A 22,983-nucleotide genomic window follows, 5' to 3' on the forward strand; every position below is an offset into this window, starting at 1 on the left:
GACTTCTATAAAGCATTATGTCAGTTTAAACAGTTTATAGGCTATTAGAGAGTGATAAACACATCCCTGTGTTTAACTTGGTATTCCTGGAAAGCCTTTGCAAATTGCAAAATATCCTATTATTTGGGAAATTTTGTACCTTAGTTAAGACAAAGCATGGTTAGTTGCTGACTTCCATATACAAAGACAAGAAAAGTGCAAGAAAGGAAATTTCAGTTTAAGGAGCTGGCAACAAAAATCAGATCTGGAGTAGGAAAGCAGGCTGCTGGAAAGCACCAGGATGTAGGCCAAGCTTCAGGGGGAAAAGAAAGGGGCAGGAAGCAGGAATGTGGCCACCGTGGCATAAAGACTGATTCTGAGGCTCTTCAAGCCCAGGGCCATAGTGCTGCAAATTCAGTCCAGTGTCAGGGTTGTGTAGTCCTGCCCAGAAATGCTGTCTGCTTCTCAGCCTCTCCAACAGCCACTTGCTGTCCTCTGCTTCTTCAAGGTGGGGGTCCCCAGGCAGGCATCTACTTCATCTCTTGCAGCATCAATCCCCAGTCCTGTGTTCTCAGTTAATAGGGATGGGTGGCAGTGCTGCTTTGAGAGACAGCATCCTTAACCTTTTCCTTTGCTGTGAGCTGCACACCCCAGTTGAGACAGGTAGAGACAATGGACATACGAAAATGTTGACTTACTTTGGAAAGAGAAGAAGGAATAAGAAAGGAGATCAGTAAGAACTGCAAGGGTGAAGAACCCCAGGAGTCCTTTATTCAATTGGACAATGTTCTCCATTAGTTTCATATTTAGTTTTAGTCTAAGAAGGGGTTTGTATGTTAATTACAAACTGGAATTTACATCATACTTCATGCATGTGTGAAACAATATGGATTTTATTTTAAAGAAAATAGAATTCTATCTTGTATAAGCTGTCTGATGCCACACAAAGCAATTCAGAAATTGGTCATTACTTGCAGTAATGCGTGTTGTTAACCCCAGCTCTTTTTAAAATACTGATGGGGAAGCTCACTTTCCTGCCTTTTGAAGCAAAGCAATAGGGAGCAAATCAGCAAATGAAGCTTTTACAAAACCAGACTCTTTTTCTACCAAAGCATCAAGCAGAAATCTAGCATCTTTCTGTATATCCTCCTGCAAAGGTTAGAAGAAAGGGGAACAGGCTGTTTCTCACATCCTCTTGTATCTGCTAGTGGCAGATTGTTTTTTGCCCTTCAAGAGCAGATAATTAAAGCACCACTAACTTGGGGGCTGTTCAGTACTCCTGACCAGGTGTGGGAGACGCTTTATTAAGCAAGATACACAAATGCATCCTCCTCATAACCTCAAAGTAGTTTAGCATGTGAGAGAGGCCTTGGAAAGACATACATTTGCTAATGATTTCCTCATCTGATAAAATTCCATGCCAGTCGCATGGCTTTGTTTGTTCAGTGGTAGAATATTAGCTAAACTACAGATAGGAAAGAGTGACTGTCTAGACCAGCAACCCTTGGTCCAAACTCTTGTCCCCGTCGAACCTTCCCTCTCTCTCCCAGCCAGCCAAAGAAAATTCTGGTGACAGTTTCACCCCACCGTCGCTTTGGCTAGCATGAAGGGAAGAAACCATGGGAAAGTTTGAGCTGCTCTGAGATGGGGAGACTGCTGGTGCACTCTGGAAGAGGGGAGGCCTGAGAGGCCCCTAACTGCAGAACAAATATGCAAATATTTCACAGCATATGCTATAGGACTTTGAATTGCATGGTTATCAACGTGGCATGGGATGAAGAACAGTTGTCTCTTACCTGACCTGGTTCATTTTCCACTGACTTGGAGGGTTATGCCCTGTTCTGCTTCTTCCCTTACTCCCAGTTTCTTAACAGAGAAAATAGCTATCATTCAATTCAGTTTTAAGTACATGAAGGATGGATGAAAGGAGGGGACTAGATATTCCAGACCACAGATTTTTTTCTCTTATTACTTATTTGTAGGTGATTATTAACACTTTACGTTTAAGGGCTTTCCTGTCACATGGACACTTTGCATTCATTAACAGTGTTTGCGGCTGCCTTTAGCTTTTTCATTCTCTGTGAGTGGCAGCCTTTCTGCTACTTTCTGTACTCATATGAATGATCTCAAACACCTTGGATGACCTAAAAACAAAACAAACCAAAAAAGCCCCCATAAGACCCTCCTTTGGTTCTCTTATGTGCCTTTTCTTCTCAAAAACATGCTATTAAGAGCTGAGTTAGAAATAAAGGCATCAGAGGGGCTTACTAACACCCAGCTGTTCCTGTTAACCTCACAGAAAATTGTACCAGACTTTGGACTCCTTCTGAGGAGAGGGAAGGAGAGGGGTACCCCTTTTCCCTGTATTTTGGCTCTGCTTTTTTTATTTACCACAGATTTACTGCCACTGCTTGGCTTATTCCAGTTCTGGATTCCTGGCTGCATATACTAATCACCCTTGACTTTCAACTGACGATACTGACACATACCATAGGTTATGCTGAGCATTTTGGGCTCTGTTCCAGATGGGGTAGTAGCAGGAAATCCTTCATTCAGAGTCCATCAAATGCAGGATCTACACCTCCAGGGCCTCAGGACAACCACATCTCTTCAGAGGCCTGGGCTCTCCTGATGAGCTGCAATTATGGCATTCACATCTTGAGCTTCTGTGAAGCTGGAGAGGTGACCTACCAGTTCTCACAGCAGACTTGTCATTTCCCCTGCCTGAAATAAGTACCAAATGAATCATGCATCTAAAATTCCCTTTCTTGCAGATTTTTCTTTTATATTGTTGCTGCTCTCAGAAGTATGATCAGTTCCTGCCCAGGTTCTTGTTTCACCCACACTTAAACTTGTAATGTCCTTGTCACTCTCTGAAAACTTTGGTCCATAACTTCTCCACTTTATATTCCAGTAGCTGTTGCCTTCAAGTGTTGTAATTTTGCCCACCAGTGTCCTAATGACGCTCATAATATAATTTTGTTCAGAATAATTATGGTGTTGTGACAGAAGGGAGTGTTCTTCCTATTTCTGATTTTGCTACTGCCAAGTATAGTGACCTTTTCCTTGGAAGCTTTTCTTTGCATTTCCTCCTCTGTGGAGGTTGGTCTAAATTGCAAGGAAGTAGTTCTAGTGACCCGTCAGAGCTAACCCAGCCCAGGCATTCTGCCAGGGCACTGTGCCTTTTCTTACGTAGTGGTTTAACCCCAGCCATCAACTAAGTACCATGCAGCTTCTCGCCCACTTTCCCCTCTCCATCCCACCTTGGTTGGATGGGGAAGAGAATTGGAAAAAAAGGTAAAACCTGCAGGTTGAGACAAGAACAGTTTAATGTTTGAAATAAAGCAAAATATAATAACAGTAACAACAATAAAAATAATCATTAGGAGGGAGATAAAAAGTGAGAGGAATAAACCCCAAGAGAAACAATGTTCATCTCCTGCTGACTGACAGCCAGCCTGTTCCTGAGCGGCGATCAGCAGCTCCCAGACAATCCCTTCAGTTGATATACTGAGCATGACATTCCTTGGTATGGAATATCTCCTCTCTAGCTGCTTGTAGTTTCATTCACTCTGAAGACCAGCCATGTGTTATGCCCTGCAGCTTCAATATGAGATGGTATGGCTGATAAAGCCTCCATGCACAAACACATGTTGGATTGCCACTCTGAAGAAGGCATGTGCATTACAGAGCTAGCTGCTCTGAGATATAATAAGTGGCTATTGGCATATCATTATACAGAAATTACTGCTTCCAGAGCCAAGCTTTTGTGTAGATCCCAGCTCTGCTGGTAGCCAGGGGTGATACTTTCCTACCAGCTTTTAGTCAAGTGCCTTGGAATGCTTTACAGAGATTACTCATGCCTCACAGCACCTCCTGAGGCGCTTCATAATACCTATTGCCACATAAGCAATGACACATGCAGGGAAAATAAATAAAATAGCTGGTGCTATTAGTTGCCAAATCCAGAGTAGGAAAAGTCTGGTTTTCACTGTTGTGCTGAATTTGTTTGACTGGGGCTGCACACCACATCTACAGTGTCCCCAAGCAGAAGCACCACAAATGAGCAGCTGTTTCTGCAAGAGGTAGGGGTCTTGCCTTGTTCTACCTAAAGTAATTACCCACTGAAAAAAAAAGCCCAAAGCCCTTGCTCAGCTTCCAGCCTTCACAAAGCTTATGCACTGTGCCCGGATGTGATGTTCTTGTAGGTCCATGTGGGTGCTGAGACATCGGTTACAATTTATTTCTCTAGCAACAAAGCTAGGGTGATTTCCAGCATCAAAAAGGAAAAACCCATCTCTCTTAAACTTTAAGGATGACTGCCAAAAGAGGCTAACATATCTATAATATATATTCTTTTACAGGATTTTTTTTTTGTTAAGATTTCAGGTGACAGCGATAAGGCAAGGCTCAGATGAGAAAGGTGAGAAAAGGCTCAGATGAGAAAGCCTGCAAGCTTGTCTGAAGATTGGTGTGAACAATGAAGTGAGTGCACATATGGTTATTCCCACAGTTACGTGGAGAATGATATGTAAACCAAAGCTGGACAACCTTCCTCTCATGATGTTTACAGCAGAATCTGATGTTTCCATCTACCTGGACTCCAGGAGGGTCATTTTACCTTGGTGCCATTTTGTGACTGAGTTAGTGTCTGGAAGGTCTTGTTTAGGGCAGGTTCTGCATGCCTGGATGGAGCAGACAACTTGCTTCCTCAGGAAGTGCAACTTCACTTGTGGTCATGACAGAGGCTCCTGTCCTTTCAGCATCCTCCTTTCCATACCCTAGTGGGTCATCCCTTTCTTTCTAGAGGGTTCAGCAAATATCTTAAGCAATGCGTTAGGCCAGTTTTGCCTCACACAGTACCCTAGAGGCTTGCAGCTTACAACTGCGGTGCCTGGAGATGTCCTGCTGCACCCGGGGGTGTGAAGAGGTAGACTAGATAAGCACAAGTCTAACTGTTTGCAGCCCTATTTCATTTGTAGTGAACAAAAGTCTAGCCCAGAGGCAGCCATCAGTTGAAACTGACTGCTACCAACTCTGACTTCAACGGTGGTCATTTTGGAACAAGGCATAAGGCTGTGCAACACAATATTCACATGAGGATTTGGCAAAGAATCCTTCTTCTCACTGTCACAATCTATCCCTCTCCTAGATGGTAAGATATTTACCTTCTAAAAAAAAGATGAGCTGAAGTTTTTTTTCTCTGTCTGCTCATTCTGCATTTTTTTTTTAGTGGGGAGAAAACCCCAACAAAACACCACAGAAGATAACACAGTATTTCTAAACAGCTTTGAGTTGTTCAGTCTCTCAGTCCTTTGCTCAACTAGGTAATGGCTCCTGCAAACAGGGGGCATGGATCTGCTTGGTCTGAATACCATAATCACGAATGGACTGGGGCAATCACAGCAAATTTAGATGCTCAGGCCTGAGGAAGGCACATGCTTTATAACAATTCAGTCACCCATGTGTAGAAAGAAACAGAATTCATTACCCACATGGCTGATTGCACAGCATAAATAGCAAAGGGCAGATGTTGTAAAAAAATGCTGACGTATGTATATCATTGGTATGGTACTATCAGCATAGAAATGCTTACAAAGTTAGTTAGCTTACAGAGTTAAGGACAAAAGCTTTGGATAATTGCTGCTGCAAATAGCTGCATCAGGCAAATGCAGTCTTAGTAATAAAGGTAAAGCACTGCAGGAGTCAACTAGTTTTGAAGGGGGAAGCCATGCCTTTCAATTTTTATGGGTCTACTTAACTAACAGCAAAGATCCTGATCACTTATGGATCTTCTGTTTAGCAGCATGCAATCAATATGAATATCTGCAAAGGATACTCAAGAGGGGCAGAAAGTATATAGTAGTAGAATAAGCAGTTTCCAGACAAGGTTTCTGGTTCTGTTTTTGTCTGCTTTCCTGTTTTGTCCTCTTTTCTGAACCCTCAGTTCCCTAAGACTTACTCAGAAACAATAACAAGAAATTGCTCTCTAAACACTTCAAGTGATCATGTAATATTCTGAGGGGGAAGCACAGCAGTAATTCTGTCCTGTAAACAGCCAACACTAAGCAATCATCTTGTCTTGTACCTCTCCAGCCCCTCAAAAAAATATACGACTGACATGAAAGTCAGGTGACTGTCCTGGAGTTATAAAATGACAGAGAAGGAAGAGAAAAAGGGAATCCACTTAAGATGAAGCCATTGCCAATCCACACAAGGGATTAAGGGCTTTTGTAGCAACCCACCTGTCGTGGTTTAAACCCAGTCAGCCGCACAGTTTCTACTCCCCCCCCCCCCCCCCTTTTTTTCCTTCCCCACCCCCCTCCCTGCTCCCAGAGGGATGGGGAGGAGAATCAAAAGAATGTAACTCCCACGGCTTGAGATAAGAACAGTCCAGTAACTAAGGTATAACACAAATCGCTGCTGCTACCACCAATGATAATAATGATAAGGGAAATGACAATACGATACCACTCGCCAAAACCAGCCCGACCAAGCAGAGAGCGCTCTTCCGGGTAATTCTCAGTTACATCCTGGGCATGACGTGCTGTGGTATGGAATACCTCTTTGGTCAGTTTGGGTCAGGTGTCCTGTCTCTGCTTCCTCCCAGCTTCTCCTCCTCCCTGGCAGAGCATGAGCCTCACAAAGTCCTTAGTCAGAGTAAACATCAGTTTACTGTTGTTTACTTCCCAGGCCGAAAGTCAAAACACAGCGCTGCACCAGCTACTAAGAAGGAGAAAAAATGACTGCTACTGCTGAACCCAGGACACCACCCTTTTTGAGTTTCTCATGAATTATCCAAATACACTCAGCCCGAACTTTCATTCTGAAGAGGCAGTTTCTAGCCTCAGTCACTCCCTCCCACTGCTAGGGAAAGGAAACAAAACTAACAAATACCCAGATAAATCTTATCAAGAGTCAAACCAAGAGAGACAACAGAAACAGCTTTAGCAAAATTGAACTATTTCAGGAACAGCAGACTGCTTAATGTCTTCAAACACCAGGAGCTGCTCACACTTACAAGAAGATTAAAAAATCCTGCTGGGTTGTTATAACCCAACTTACAGCACATTCCATGCTCAAACACCAGTTGTTCCATGACCCTACTGAAAACACTCACCATCCTTATTTTCCTTAAACCAAAACTACCTTTTATAACAAGCCTATGTGTCCTCTGGGATGACTCAGCTGCCTGCGAGGCTGCTGCTTAAATTTGGGTGCCATTAGCAGAAATCCCTTTAAAAAGCAAGAATTCCCACAAACCAAGTAGTTAGGAAAAAAGGCAATGGTATAAAAGTTTGACTCAAAAATGCTCCACCTTGTTGGTCTATGCTATAGTTAGAAATGAAGATAAGAAGTTTTAGAGAGGCCAGCTTTTAAAAATAGGAGATTGGGCTGGAACATTGAGAGCACAGCTCTGCAGAGAGCTTGCAGTATGAGAGTTGCAAGTGCACTCTTATTCCTTATCTCTATGTATTCCTTTCACAGTTTAACAGATTTACTTTCTTACTTCTACAAAAAGCATTTCCAAGGTGTCTCCAAGTTGGGTGCACAAATGAAGAAGCAGGACAACAAAAATTCACAGAAAGGACTACTGTGGGGTCTGAGCACAGCCAGCCTGCTGGGGTGCTACTTTTTGATACTACAATGTTTAAACAAGGTCAGGATGCAAGAGGAGGTTGAAAAGGAGGTTGGCATACTTGAGTGACACCTACCTTTACCGTACACCAACTAAAGGGTAGTGAGAAATATATATTCTTATCTGTAAAAATGAGTCATTTTCTAACTGTCTCAGTTTAGTAAGAAGCTTCCTCGATTGACACGTGTCTTAAAAGTCACCTTTTGTATACTTCTGAAATGTTTGGTAATGACTGCCTTTCAGAAAATTGGTTTTCAAACTGGGATCTGTGGCTGTATGTCTGGATGTCTTTATATATATGTGGGTGTATCAACAACTCAGAAAAGCAAGCAGAGCAAGGCTGTTTTGTTGGCTTATTCACAGAAAAAAGTCAATACTTTGACTCTTTTTACTGCTTTGCATATTGCAAATGTTTGCAGGCTGCAAGGTCTCTAGGCCAATCTGATCTTCCTTTAGTGTTCCCAAGTGGGCCAGGATTTAGAAAATAAAACCTGTAAGACAATTCATTTGTGGAAAGGTCCCCTAGGAATAAAGCCAGAGCAGGAAAACCTAATGGAGATGTACTCAGACAGCTGGCAGCATAGTGGCTTCTGCCAGTCAGATGTTCAGTGCTGAGCTCAAGGGTTATGAAGTACCTTTTTTGCCTAGCCAGGCATCTGAGGTCTGTACAGTGCCAATTCATAATCACGTTTTCCCTCTGATGCCAGCTTCTCCCATGGTGCCAACCCATAAACACACATGCTTCCTGTAAGGGGGACTCAGGCCATTGAGGAACTTCAGGAAGAGAGAAAGTCATGTGTGAAAGGCAAAAATGAAACAATAAACAAGCATTGCACTTACACAACAAGTTTACATCAACTTTTTCTTTCCTTTTGATTAATGTATTCATAACTTGGAAGTATTCAACACAAAAGTAGTGCAAATGAATTGATAGTAATCCACTGCATACCATGGGAGGCCTCTTGTATATTTTAATGCCGATACCAGATATACTCTGTGGAGTACCACTTTGCATACCAGGCTTGTAGTGAGAGCTACTCTCTTCTATTAAATTACTTGGGGGAAAGAAGAAAAATTTTCAGGTATCAGGGCTTCAACAACAATTGCTGGGTTTAATGCATGTAAAAAACTCTCTCTTCGGGGCTTGTATGCCTTATATAATTAACAGACATAGTTACCTGAAGCACAGGCAGCCAGGGTTGTCATATAAAAAATACGTGAAATAATTCCTAAAAGCAAGTATCTTTTTCTAATGCCTATGCTATACATACTGCATGAGGGAGTTGTGGTTAGAGGCTTAGCTTTCATATCCCCATCTAAACTTGAGGTGGGACCTACAAATGGGTTTTAGGTCAAAGATAGTTTAAATAGTGATTATCTCACAAACTTCCTTTGCATTGACCAAATTAGAAAACTCAACACCCTCTAATCCCTCTTTCAGCTATATGCATTATACTTTTATTCATAAAGGGCAAAAGCCCCCTTATTATCTTCATTTGCTGGAAACTTTTTTCCCAATCTGGGGCCTGGGTCTCTCCCAGCATTAGCTCAAGGCGCTTCTATTTCCATGTCTTGGAAGCACAAGAGGCACCAGCAAGGGGCTCAGAACTGATGGACTTTCAGCTGCAGTCATGGAGGAGGTGAAGTCTGTCAGCCATTTGTCAAGCATCAAGGTCTGGCATTTGGCACATTCATTGTTATCTGGTGCTTCACTTTGCACCAAGGGAATGTCAAATGATTCATCTAGGACTCCCTGGGCTGGTCTGCTGATTCTTGAAAGGTTTAGCAGCACTGCGGAGTAATTCAGCAAGCTGTGAAGGTGCTGGAGTATTAAAAAGTCATGTTGTAATTATTCTTGAATGAGATGTTCAGTTTTGCCTGCATGATTTAAATAAACCATACTATTAATAGACTGTACTATAAACAGGCTGAAATGTAGGAAGTCAGTCCTTAACTAGTTTTCCATAGAGAAAGATTTAGGATTAGCCTAACATAGGCTAATATACTTTTCAATTGTATAGCCAAGGGGTGGGAGGTGGGGTGGGGAGGAAGAAAAGGTGAGAATTCATGTTTTCACAAAGAATGAATGAAAGCTCGCCAGAATTCAAACAGAAATTATGTATGTCAGTCCTGAAACTGTCACTATCCAGTTTTGCTGTTTCACCATATTCACAGGTAGGACACAGGAATCTCAAATGTTCATTTGGAACATTTTTCCTCTGAAATACATTTACTTCTCCCATCTTCCACCCACTGCATCTTGAAGCCAGGGAGAAAAAGAACGCTTTTTTATCTTGAAACAAAATTTGTCCATGTGTGAGTGTGTGTATCACTGACATCTACTGACCAAGTTAAAAACCACAGCCTTACCAAATGGGAGCTGAGTTCAGCTGTGTATTTTAATGGTAAAGCAACAGTTGAGAGCAAAATGTCGAGCTTCCTTCTGTTCAGAATCCAGATTCATAGTGTGATATTAGGGCCAAGCAGAAACTCGACTGCCAGCATCACCCAGGCATTGCTGCCTAGTTCACCATGTTCATACCAGAACATCTGTACTTTATTTTCCAGACCTTTGAGGCTACAGGTCCCTGTAGAGGAGCTGTGCTCACTGTGGGGGTGTGAGTTCATGCCAGGGACAACATGGAAAGCCAGGCTGTGTCCCTGCAGAGCTGTGTGGAGACAGGCATGACCTGGGAGGAAATTCAGTCCTAAGGCTGCACTGGCAAAACTTGCATGAGCTGATACCTTCAGGCTAAGTATCTAATCCACGTTGAGCCAAATACATATCTCATTTTTGGGGGTTGGTAAATAAATTGGTTGTGGAGGATGTTGGATATGCAGGTAGCAAAAGTCTCTCCCAGGTTCCTTGGTTAAAGATCTGTGAAAGTCAATAATATCAAAATATTGGTCATTAAAGCCCATTAACCCTTCTCTGACTGAAGAGCATACCAAACATTTCAGAAGAAGAGTTGAGAAAACATGTAGTAAAACAGTGGGCATGTAACATACCTATCTCCTAATGAATTTCACCTGTTCTAAAGTACAGATGTTGAAGGGCTTTTACTTTTGAAGCCTCTCTGGAAGTTGCAAAAGTTCCTACAGGTGTCTAATACCCTGTCAGTAGATAATTAACCAAGGTATTAGACACCTGCAGGAACATCTTTTTTATATATATAATTTTAAAGTCTATTTACCACTGCTTCAGTGTGTTCTAAGAAACAAGAAAAACAAGCACCCAAGCCACCTTTCCTGTGTCACCTATTAATTTGAATATTTAATCCTCTGATTCCATTTCTGTCAAGAGTCTGCCAGACCTCTCTCTATTCATAGTGCCTGCTATTATTACTTATATTTTGTTCAAGGCAAGTCCTGGAATCATACATAAACAAATAAATTCTAATTCTTGTTAAAATTAATCATAGAATCATAGAATAGTTAGGGTTGGAAAGGACCTTAAGATCATCCAGTTCCCTAGATGCCCCTGCCCATGGGCAGGGGCACCTCACACTAAACCATGTCACCCAAGGCTCTGTCCAGCCTGGCCTCAAACACTGCCAGGGATGGAGCATTCACAACTTCCCTGAGCAACCCATTCCAGTGCCTCACCACCCTTACAGTAAAGGGTTTCTTCCTTATATCCAATCTAAACTTCCCCTGTTTAAGTTTTAACTCGTTACCCCTTGTCCTATCACTATAGTCCCTAATGAAGAGTCCCTCCCCAGCATCCCTATAGGCCCCCTTCAGATACTGGAAGGCTGCTATGAGATCTCCACGCAGCCTTCTCTTCTCCAGGCTGAACAGCCCCAACTGCCTCAGCCTGTCTCCATATGGGAGGTGCTCCAGCCCCCTGATTATCCTCGTGGCCCTCCTCTGGACTTGTTCCAACAGTTCCATGTCCTTTTTATGTTGAGGACACCAGAACTGCACACAATACTCCAGGTGAGGTCTCACGAGAGCAGAGTAGAGGGGCAGGATCACCTCCTTCGACCTGCTGGTCACGCTCCTTTTGATGCAGCCCAGGATACAGTTGGCTTTCTGGGCTGCAAGCGCACACTGAAGCCAGCTCATGTTCATTTTCTCATCAACCAGCACCCCCAAGTCCTTCTCCGCAGGGCTGCTCTGAATCTCTTCTCTGCCCAACCTGTAGCTGTGCCTGGGATTGCTCCGACCCAGCTGTAGGACCTTGCACTTGGCATGGTTAAACTTCATGAGGCTGGCATCAGCCCACCTCACAAGCATGTCAAGGTCCCTCTGGATGGCATTCCTTCCCTCCAGGGTATCAACAGAACCACACAGCTTGGTGTCATCGGCAAACTTGCTGAGGGCGCACTCAATCCCACTGTCCATGTCACTGACAAAGATGTTGAACAAGACCAGTCCCAACACCGATCCGTGAGGGACACCACTCGTTACTGGTCTCCAGCTGGACATTGAGCCATTGACCACAACTCTTTGTGTGCAGCCATCCAGCCAGTTCTTTATCCACCAGGTGGTCCATCTATCAAATTGATGTCTCTCCAATTCAGAGACAAGGATGTTCTGTGGGACAGCGTCGAACGCTTTACACAAGTCCAGGTAGATGACATCAACGGCTCTACCCCTGTCCATCAGTTCTGTAGCCCCATCGTAGAAGGCCACCAAATTGGTCAGGCAGGATTTCCCCTTAGAGAAGCCATGCTGGCTGTCACCAAGCACCTTGTTGTTTTTCATGTGCCTTAGCATGCCTTCCAGGAGAATCTGCTCCAAGATTTTGCCAGGCAGAGAAGTGAAACTTACTGGTCTGTTATTCCCTGGGTCATCCATTTTCCCCTTCTTGAAAATGGGGGTTATAGTTCCCTTTTTCCAGTTGTGGGGAACTTCATGTGACTACCATGATTTTTCAAATGTGATGGACAGTGGCTTAGCAACTTCATTTGCCAGCTTCATCAGGTCCCATGGACTTGTGCACATTCAGGTTCTTAAGATGGTCTTGAACCAGATCCTCTCCTACAGCAGGCCCAAGGTCTTCATTCTCACAGTCCCTGCATCTGCCTTCCAAGACTTGGGTGGTGTGGTCAGAGCCTTTGCCAGTGAAGACTGAAGCAAAGAAGTCACTAAGAACCTCAGCCTTCTCCAAATCCAGGGTAGCCAGCTCTCCTGACAGCTTCCAGAGAGGGCCCATGTTGTCCCTAGTCTGTCTTTTATTCACTAAGTACCTATAGAATCCCTTCCTGTTATCTTTCACATCCCTAGCCAAGTTTAATTCTAACTGGGCCTTAGTTTTCCTAACCTGGTCCCTAGCTTCCCAGACAACATCCCTGTATTCTTCCCAGGCCTCCTGTCCTTGCTTCCACATTTTATAAGCCTCTTCTTTCCTTCCTAGTTTCCTCAGCAGCTCCTTATCCATCCAAGGAGGTCTCCTGGCCCTCCTGCTGCACTTCCTTCTAGTCAGGTGAAACACTCCTGATCTTGTAGTAGGTGATCCTTGAATATCAAGCAACAGTCTTGGGCCCCCCTGCCCTCTAGGGCTATATCCCATGGAATCTTACTAAGCAGGTTCCTGAAGAGGCCAAAGTCTGCTCTCTTGAAGTCCAGGGCAGTGAGCTTGCTGCATGCTCTTCCTACTGTCCTGAGGATCTCGAATTCGACCATCTCATGATCGCTGCAACCAAGGTTGCCCTGAAGTGTCACATTTCCAACAAGCCCTTCCCTGTTGGTGAGCACAAGGTCAAGCATGGCACCTCTCCTTGTCAGCTCCTCTCCTTGTCGACTCCTCTATTACTTGCAGGAGGAAGTTGTCTTCCACACAATTGAGGAACCTCCTGGATTGCTTGCGCCGGGCCATACCGTCCCTCCAAAAGATATCAGGGTGGTTGAAGTCCCCCATGAGAACAAGGGCCTGCGAGCGTGAGGCTGTTTCTGCCTATCGAGTGCTTCATCCACAGAGTCCTCTTGATCAGGTGGTCTGTAACAGATCCCCACAGTAATGTCTCCCATTGCTGTTCTCCCTTTAACCCTGACCCACAAACTCTTTATTGACTGCTCACCTGTCCCCTGACAGAGTTCCATACTCTCCAGCCTATCCCTAACCTAAATAGCAATTCCCCATCCCCATCTGCCAGGCCTGCCTTTTCTAAAGAGCCTGTAACCTTCCATTCCAACACTCCCATCACAATTGCCATCCCACCATGTTTCTGTGATGCCTGTTATATCATATCCCCATAGATGTGCACACACCTCTGATTCCTCTTGTATCTACACTGCATGAAGGATATTTAAAGGCCAATGGTTTTCTTTGAACAAACCATGACTGCTTATCTGGGGAATTATCTGGAGAATAGACATTCAATAGGTGAATGCAATTAGCTGTAGGAAAGAAACACAATCCACTCCTACAAGTTGAAGCTAGAGAAATCCAGTGAAAGCATAAGCTTTAATTTTGTACTGGTAAGGATGGCTAGTAGCTACTGTGTAACATAAACATGGACTCCAATAGTTGAAGTTGAAAGCTGCTACTCAAAGAGGAATCAGTTTCAGGTTCTGTTTCATACAAAGTCAACTGCATAATCACAGGTAGTGCTTTTTGAAGTTAAAATCAAAAGACAAATCATTTTTTCAAAAAAACTCACCAAACCCAGCACCCTAACCCAGGGAAGCTTGTGGTTCATTTAGGTGGTATGGAAAACAGGTTTGGAAACCAAGTCACTTTCCTCTGTAATACAGACTTTTTTACAAATGCATTTTACTTCTGGATTCAATGGTACAACAGAAGGTAAACACAGATTAAGGTAATTAAGCACTTTCACTTGGGATAACAGAATTTAATCACTTCTGAAAGTCCATCTAGGAATAGCAATCAGGCACATTTATTCTCTTTTTTTTTTTACAAAGGAAATATTTATCTGCATTTTTTCATTTACCATCATGCCAGAATGTGGCCATTCATTAATTAGATTGCACCCCTTTAAAATGCAAGAGATTATAAAAGGCTTGCTTTCAGAGAAAGTTTGAATGGTCTCTTTGATGCTGAATAGAATCCAGCATAAAGAATCAGACAATTTTACGTTACAGCAGTGAAAGACAAAAGTTTCATTTTAGTTAATGCAATTGCTTCTTTTCCCTTAAAAGGCAAACTGAGTGAACTGAGCTGATGCTGTATATAAAGACTGCATGAGGACTAGTCAAACTGCCTGGTACAGTGGATTTGCTGTATGCTTAGCGTTAAGTTGTACTTTGTTGGAAAGTTTTGCACAAAGCCACCTTTCCTTTTTCACCCAGGGAACCTGGGTCTGGTAGTATCAAGGTGTACCAAAAATTGTCTGGTTTTATTGACTAAAGTACTGTCTCAGTGTGTGACCTACAATGTTTCTCATACCATCTTAATTTTGTGCAGCACTGTGGAAAGATGCAAATATGACAATGTAGGTTTTTGTATATTTTGTTGTGTAGACATGACTGCCTCTAAGGTGCAATTAACATTGTTTAAAATAAAAATATTTACATTTATTTGATGATGAGCATTGTTTCTTAAACATACTGCCTGTTCACTCAACTCCCCCTTTGTTTTAATTTGGTGGTGACAAAGTTATTCAACTGACAGTGACAAAGTTGTTCACTTCAGCATAGGCCCCAGCTTTAAAATCCTTATGAAACTGAGCATTCTGCAGCTTTGACCAAAAGTGGTAACTGGAATTTTTTTTTTTATAGCTATGCCATGGCAAAACTGCAAACATCAAATGAGGTATGAGGTGAACATGCTGTGCAAACGTGATGCTCTTGTGCCAAGCGGTTGGACTTGCTTTGAATTTAGTTTTGGAAAACTGAGGTAGAAACTTGAGCTGAATTTTTACATTCTTGTCAGGAATCTTGGTCACACGTGCCAAAAATGTAATACTGACATGCCTAATACCTAACAATAGCTGACATAAAGCAAAATATTTGTGTGTGTTTTTCACAAAGCAGAGGTCTTGTCAGCTGGCACTGGAAGCTCTGGGGAATGATGATATTTTTATATCAAGAACAGAGTAAAAACAGTGCTGTGACAGCATGTGGCTTTGCACTCATGTTGTACTTCCTATTTCCACCTATTCGAAGAAATGGCACACAGTGGCTCCCCATGTCACCTGCAGACTTTCCAAGCTTGTGTTACGCTGAGTTTCACGTGAGTGCCTGGAACTCAGCCTGTATTAAGGCTGACTTAATTCACAAGCAGCAGGTTCCCCCCTGCTGCCAATAACTTTTGCCCACTTCTGGCATGGGCTGAATAACCCCTGCTATTGCAGTGGCAGACCAGATCTGAAAAAATGGATCTTGTTCATAAGCTGTGCTCAGAGTTGTTTATAACTCTGGCTTTGAAGCATACATAACACATCCTGGTAACTGTTCTAGCACACAAAAATAGAAAGGCAGGGAGGTAAACGGTGGTGTTTCACTTGGCACAGCAAGAGAAGTGTCCCTCATAGCCAAGTAGGAGTCACAATTCAGTGCTGTCAATCAGTGGATGAGACAAATAACCATTATCAGCAATGTACACAGAAAATGCTTTGTGTTAGTGCCCCCAGTGCACCTGAGAACCAAAGTTGCACTAATGTGCCAGAAACTAGATGAAGGCTCCCAAGACTTCTCTGCTGCTACCCTGCAACTCATTTTGCAACACTGAAACCTGTTTTGAACTCGCTGGTTCAGACACTGTGAGCAGTGCAGTTTAAACTTGGTTTTACATGCTTCCTGAATGCACTTGTGCCATTGCTCTACTAGTGCTACTGTGGAAGAGGACAGCAATCAAAGAACAGGTTCTGCCACCCACAGCAGCTGTCACAGAGTTGATGTAATTGAAAGAAGAAATCTCCATGCTGTATTCTCCTCAGTTCCTGTTTGGACTGTGGACTGAGGTGACAACTCATTAGTTTTGTGAAGTTACCCAGTAGATTGATGCTGTGTTACCTTTCATGTGCAGCCTTCCAGATTCAGACAGAAGTAAAGCAGAGGCTGGACCCCCCTGCCTTAAGCCAAGCTTTGAAGCTGGCCACCACTAAGCTGCTGAAAGAAGCATTGACACACTTTTGACAGAAACTTTAGGAGCTGAGCTTACATTTGATGTAGTTGTGATCCCTTCACTTGGTCAGTGCATGTTCCTACCCATCTGTGTGTTTAAAGCTGGAAAAACTCCTACAGTTAGTGGCTACAATAGAGTCAATACAATGGAAATGAAAGTACAGTTGAGACTGATGCCTGTGTTACATAAGAACAATATACATGAACATGAAATCTCCTCATAGCCCAGTGAATTCCCTCTGTATTTTTCTGTTGAATACCATTTTAATAAATTGGTCTGGGAAACACTTTTCCCCACAGTCACAGACACATGGTTGAAGTGGAAGGACAAAGATGATCAGTATTTAGAAGCCCAAGATACTCTACATACACACTGAACAGAAAAATAGAGAACACAACACCTATGTGATCAGCAGTCCCATATAACATAATTGCCTGAGTAATGGCTTCATGAACTGCCTCATGTTTTATATCTACTGATGTTCTATGTGTTACAAATTACGTTCCAGCCCTACTGAGCTCAATGCTGAAACCTCCTCCGAGTTTAACCAGCGAAGACCCTTATCACAACACTATGGCACTTAAAAGCAATTTCATCTTCTGATTTTGTAATGGCAAAGATGACTATTTTTCTCAAGCAATCCACACATAGCAATATATGGTTTTAACTCTCCACCACAAAGAACACACTACTTGGTCACAGACACCTCTGCTGCAATTGTATTGAACAATCAAATTATTTGGATGCTTTAAGGCTCTGCTGACCCAGAGGCTGAACAGAGCTTGTATTCCCAACACTAATTCCCTTCATGGCCTCTATCCTGCTACATTGGATTCAGGTCGAGGTGACATAAACTAAGCAGGGATTAAACTACAGGTATGACCAACAGCAAGTGTGCATAACAGCAAAACCCTTCTCTAAAGATATGCCACTGGGCTATAGGAGCTTGAGGATTTATCTACTTTTACTTAAGCCCCACAGTGAATTGAAACAGTGCACCTTAAAGAGACTTCACTTTCTGTAAAGTAAACTACTGACATCTATAGCTGCACATATTTCTATTTCTAGAAAAAAACTCTCTGTTGTAGGAGATGTTTCAAAAAGAGGAATTTGCCACTGTTGTAAAAATCTAACATATTATAAAGGTACTATACCTGCTTCCTTTAGGTACTGACTTAATTAGAAGATTAAGACTGACATAAACAAAAAGCAAGCAAACCAACCCCAATATGTATTTCCCCTCTCTCCTCAACAGGATAACTTTACATCATATTTACCTCTCTACTCTCTCCCCAGCTGTCCTGTAATATTTATAGTCTTAATTTTCCAGCTATTTCTCCCTCTTGCTTGACCCTCATCTCTCTGCTGTGTCCGTAAGCCCCACATGCCTGCTTTAAATTCCTTCTTCCTCCAGCCCTCTCCTCCTCATGCCATCGGACTCCATCTTTCTTGCTTTTTCTCTCTCTCCGTACTCTACAAGATTCCCAGGTCAAGTCTATCTGAGTCACTACAGCAGCTCTATTTTTAAAGCAAGCAGAGATAGGAGCAGGTTTTTAGCACTGCTTCTCACATTGCTGTGAGACATGGAGGGAGACTGTCTCTGTGACCAAGAGCAGCATCATTACCACCTGTACTTAAAAACTGTGAGCTACCAGGTGATTAACTGGAATTACCTGACTCAGTGGGCCTCGGAGAGAAACAAGTACCCTTTTTGGATCAATGTGAAAAACATGGAGGCAAAAATAAAGCAACATGATTTCCACCATCTTGAGTCATCCTTTTAGAATAAGATTACACACTGGAAATGATCACATAGAAACTGCACTCTTATTCACCAAATCAGCCGGCAAGAGACAGCCAACCCTGCCGATTTTAGTTAAATAATTTTAAATTTTGCAATCTTTTGCTATGTCTCCCCCACAGCTCATGCTGAGTGACCTAGATTCCTGATGTCATGTTTCTCATGGATATCAATAGTTTTCCAATCTCTTATAGCTGTATAACCCTGATGTGAATAGACACTAATAGAAGCAAAGAGTCTGGGCCATGCTACCATTCCTGTTAATGAAGCTGTAAAAGGGAGGAAGACTTCTGTTTGACCTTAGTTACCATTAATATTGTTACAGCTGATAGTGGAAAAAAAATATTTTAAAATGAGCAAATTTGATGCAGAATTAAGATTGATACCGAACTAAGCAAATTCTATACAGAACCAAGAATCAGGCATGCAGCTTCATCATTCTTTTAAAAGAAGTTTTTCGTTGTAAAGCCATGTAGAACTACAGCTTTTTTTTTTCTTTCCATCAAATCCATTTTGCATCAAAATTAAATTTTAGTTCATCTTGGAAGGCGAGCTTTTAGGTTATTGTAATGTTACCTACTTTAGTATAGGTGTACATTGGTATAGACTGAATACTGTTATTTCACTTCCAGTATTGTAAATACATAGACCGCAAGCACATCATGCCTGTATAACTGTATAGCAACATCAGTCTGCACAGTCAGACTTCAGTGAATACTAAAGCCCCATCATTCATTGTAGCTGTGGAAATGACTGTAGTATGTTTTAGACCCCTTCTTATTAACTGAGCTTACAGCCACCTCTAGAGGAGCCAACGGCAATTGTCATCTCCAGACCTTGATAAAACTACTGGTCAGACTTAACACTTGGATTCTTTTCTCATTTTCCTTGAGGATGTGTGTGTCATCAGTAATACCCACCTTCTAATATACTACTTGAAGACAATTTTAATCATAGAATCAGAGGGTAGTTTGGGTTGGAAGGGAGTCCTTATTAAAGGATTGTTAATTTTATTAGGAGTGTCAGTACTCATCTGGATCAATCTCCCACTTTAGCCAGAGACTTTAAGGAGAAATTGAAGACATCTACGAGAAGATAACGTTTACGGCATCCTAACTGCTCCCACCAGCTGATTTCTGTCAGAAAACAGCAAACACTGCCAGGAAAGCCTGGAATGTGTTTCTGTTTATACTTGGCTACGTAAGCCTGAGTGCTCACCTCGGTATTGGCCACTGGACAACAGCGATTTAGTACCGCTGAATACACCATAATGCATACTTTTTTTTACCCCAGATACCTATTACCATGAATTGCTGTGAGCTGCAGGTCCGGCCTTTTCCCCTCCTTCTGAAGCGGAACTGCAAGGACCAGCACACCACTTGGGTGCAGACGCTTGAAGCCGCTATACACAGCGGAACAAGCCCGGCACTTTAAACAGACACCCCACGCTGAGCAGAAGGGTGTTGTTCCGGTACACCGGCCCACCAGCACCCCTCCTCACCACAACGCCGCAGCCACCGTCGGCGCCCTCGGGGCGGGGCCAGCCCGCTGGTGCCGTTTCCCCAGCAACACTGCCCCGCCCTCCGCCGCCTCCCATGATGCTCCGCGCCCCGCGAGACCCTGGTAGGCGGAGGGCCCGGCGGGAGGAGAGGGGCCATTTTTAAACTGTTCGGTGTGGTGGCGGCCGCTGCTGTGGACTGGGCGGGCTGCGGCGTGAGGGGAGGTTGAGAGGGGTGCGCGGGCTTTGGCCGGCCTGACTGGGGCTTCATTTCGTGGCCTACGGGCTGGGAGGCCCTCCAGCCCTTGCTCCGGCCCTTGCTCGCTCTCTCGTCTTCTCGACCGTTAGCTGCAGAGTAGAAGGCTGTAGAGATAGGTAGAGAGATCGCAGGGAGCGATCGTCTTTGTCTTGTGTTCCGTGTGGTGGTAACGGCGTGCTGCCGCCTCTGTTGGCTGGCCGTGGGGTGGTGGGTTTGGGGATCTCCAGGCGCAAGGTCAGGGGTAGGAAGCGCCCGCTCGCTGCCAGGCTTCCAAATGTTTACATTTGTGTGCTTTCTTTTCCACCAGCTACGTTCAGCCGTGTGCAGTTTGAGGAGAATGATTATTTTTCTGCACTTTTTCCTCTGACCATGCTCCTACGTCCGTAAGTCATAGGAAAATCAATGATAAAAATGTCATGGTGACATACAGCTCTTGTGGCCTCTCACATGCTCTTTGCCCACATACCATAAGATACATATAATCATATATCCAGGAGGTATAGAATACGTATGCTAACAGGAGACCTCTGCTGTGTCTGAGCATCTCTCTTTTTAACACAATATGAAGGGGAAGTGATTTTTCAGAAGAGCTTTTTGGTTGTAGACTATAGAACAGTTTGTATCAAGCAGTCATCTGTAGGCCCAACTAAGATTCTAGCGAGCAAAGCTTTCTCATGTGTTTGAAGGTCCCTTGTCAGGAAAAAACAGCGGAAAACATGCATGACATATGTAGAGTAGCTGTTCTTGAGTACAGCTAGATTTACCAGGTGTTGCTCCCCTGTAACATTTCAGCTTCTTCAGTAACAGCTGTCAGTTTGACTTAATAGTGTATGTGGCTAAAGGAAAAATCCTAACCCTGAGCTAAGATACAACCTTGTTTGTTGCTTTTCTCCTAATAATTAACTGTATCTCTTAGTGTAAGAGAAATTGAAAGGGTGATTAATGCTGCGTGCCATGTGTAGGGAAGGACACTTAAATAATGTACGCTTAATTATTATCAGAATGTGTACTTTGAACAGTGTTGTGGAGAAAATGATAGTTTGAATAAGATTTATGTCTTCTGTATTACAGAAGTCATACAGATGTTCTTCAAAATTTCTTAAAGGTATTAAGTGTTTATTTTCACTGGATTCTCTTCAGCAATATCTGAGCAGTATCCAGATTATGGAACTTCCTATAATAAAGGTTTTCATGGTTATCTTTGATATTTTTTCACCTCTGTATTTTTTTAATTTGATTACTTTGGCTGTTGCAAGTTGCTGATGGTGGATTAGTAGAATATGGACTGTTAAAGAAATGAGAGGTATGCTGTCATATTTCTCAAATGATATATTGTCTTGTTTTGGCTTTTATTCACTTGATGTTCATGGGAAGTCTGATCTCTCATGAGTGTCTTGCATAGTTTTTTAAGGTAGGATTTGTTTCACTTAACTTTGACTGTCTAAAAACTAGGTGTCTACTTCAAGGCTGTATTTTTGTGAGCTCATGATGAGACAACGCTGTGCTCCCTAAAGGAGATAGCTTTGTTCCTCCTTCGGCCTATTTGCTTGGCTCTTTGTTCTTTTCTCCTACCCAGTACCAGCTACCTGCTTTCACTGATGATGTAGCTTGTTGGATGCTTCCATGAGCTAGTGTGACTCGCTGACCTCACAGGAAAACCATTGAGTGTTTTCTGTTTGTGTTGGCTTCTTGAGTTAAATCATTTCATGGAAGGGTCTGATGAATAATAAATCTAGGAGTGGGGAGGAAGAAGGGAGGAGCGGAACCTCACCTTTGAGGTGACAGTGAGCTCTTGTATTGGATTACACTTTCATTAGTGCATTATCTAAGTCTTATTGTAGACTCTTAAGCAGGGATGAGAAGGGGTAGTGTTTGAAGAGCTCACTTTCATGAGCCTGTGCTGCTTGTGAGTGTCTCACAAGATTTAAAGAGTGGAATGGAAGAAAACATTTTATGTTCAAGTGTATATGTAAAGAAGATGATGTATTTGCAGTGGTGCTGGAGATCTAACAATTTTCCTGAGTTTTACTTTGTACAGAATTGCACTTTGTAACTTTGAATTACACTTTGTACACTGCAACCATGGCGTTCTTAGGCATCAGTCCTGCTATGCCAAAAGCTAAAATGGCAGTGGAGTTAGTTTCAAAGCTTTTTAATTTCCCTAAAACTCAGTTACAGTCCTCGTTCTCCTAGATCCTTTAGAAGTGTCAGTAATGATCAGATTAATGTATCTTGCTTCTGATACTGAAAAGAACTAATGAGGCTTGTTAGAATACTTCCTCATTTCTTGGCATCTGTTGATTTGCAGCTTTCTCACACCAATCTGATATTATCACATTTAGCAAAACTCTTTCTGGAAAGGTCACAAGAAACCACAAGAAAACAAGGAAGTGACATGTATTAATGACATATTTCAGGGCTGAATTTTGGGCTGGTATCTTCCAGACTGTCTGTGAAACCTTAACTCTTCTCCAGGGAGGGCTTGATAAGAATTCAACAGTGAGAATGATCTCCTCTTCTTCCAACTGAAATGATGGTATTGAGTAGTACCATCATTTCAGTTGGAAGACGAATGTATTGTATGTGCAAATGAATGTACTGAGTAGTACAACTTGTTAGGATAGTGTGACAGACTGTGACTTGTAATCAGTAGTAGTAAAAGCACTATGTGTCTGATGTCTTTGGCCTTTGCTTGAGCTCTGATTAACAAGGTATAATTAGGGCGTTTAACAAGGTATAATTAGGGCGTTACTAGCATTGCAGTTTGATTCTC

General features: G+C 42.8%; 1 long non-coding RNA gene across 1 annotated transcript; it reads right to left on the bottom strand.

Annotated features, from left to right (window-relative positions):
* Positions 1-323: 323 nt before the first annotated feature.
* Positions 324-2,700, bottom strand: LOC130609359 (uncharacterized). Its single transcript, XR_008974769.1, has 3 exons — positions 2,469-2,700; positions 1,776-1,845; positions 324-672 (listed from the first exon to the last, which is right to left on the bottom strand). It is a non-coding gene; the product is annotated as an uncharacterized LOC130609359 (long non-coding RNA).
* Between the last annotated feature and the right edge of the window lie 20,283 nt (positions 2,701-22,983).

Source organism: Pezoporus wallicus, unplaced genomic scaffold (genome assembly GCF_028554395.1).
Source record: "Pezoporus wallicus isolate ANWC-B61680 ecotype Strahan unplaced genomic scaffold, APGP_CSIRO_Pwel_v1 scaffold_3294, whole genome shotgun sequence".
Taxonomy (NCBI): domain Eukaryota; kingdom Metazoa; phylum Chordata; class Aves; order Psittaciformes; family Psittacidae; genus Pezoporus; species Pezoporus wallicus.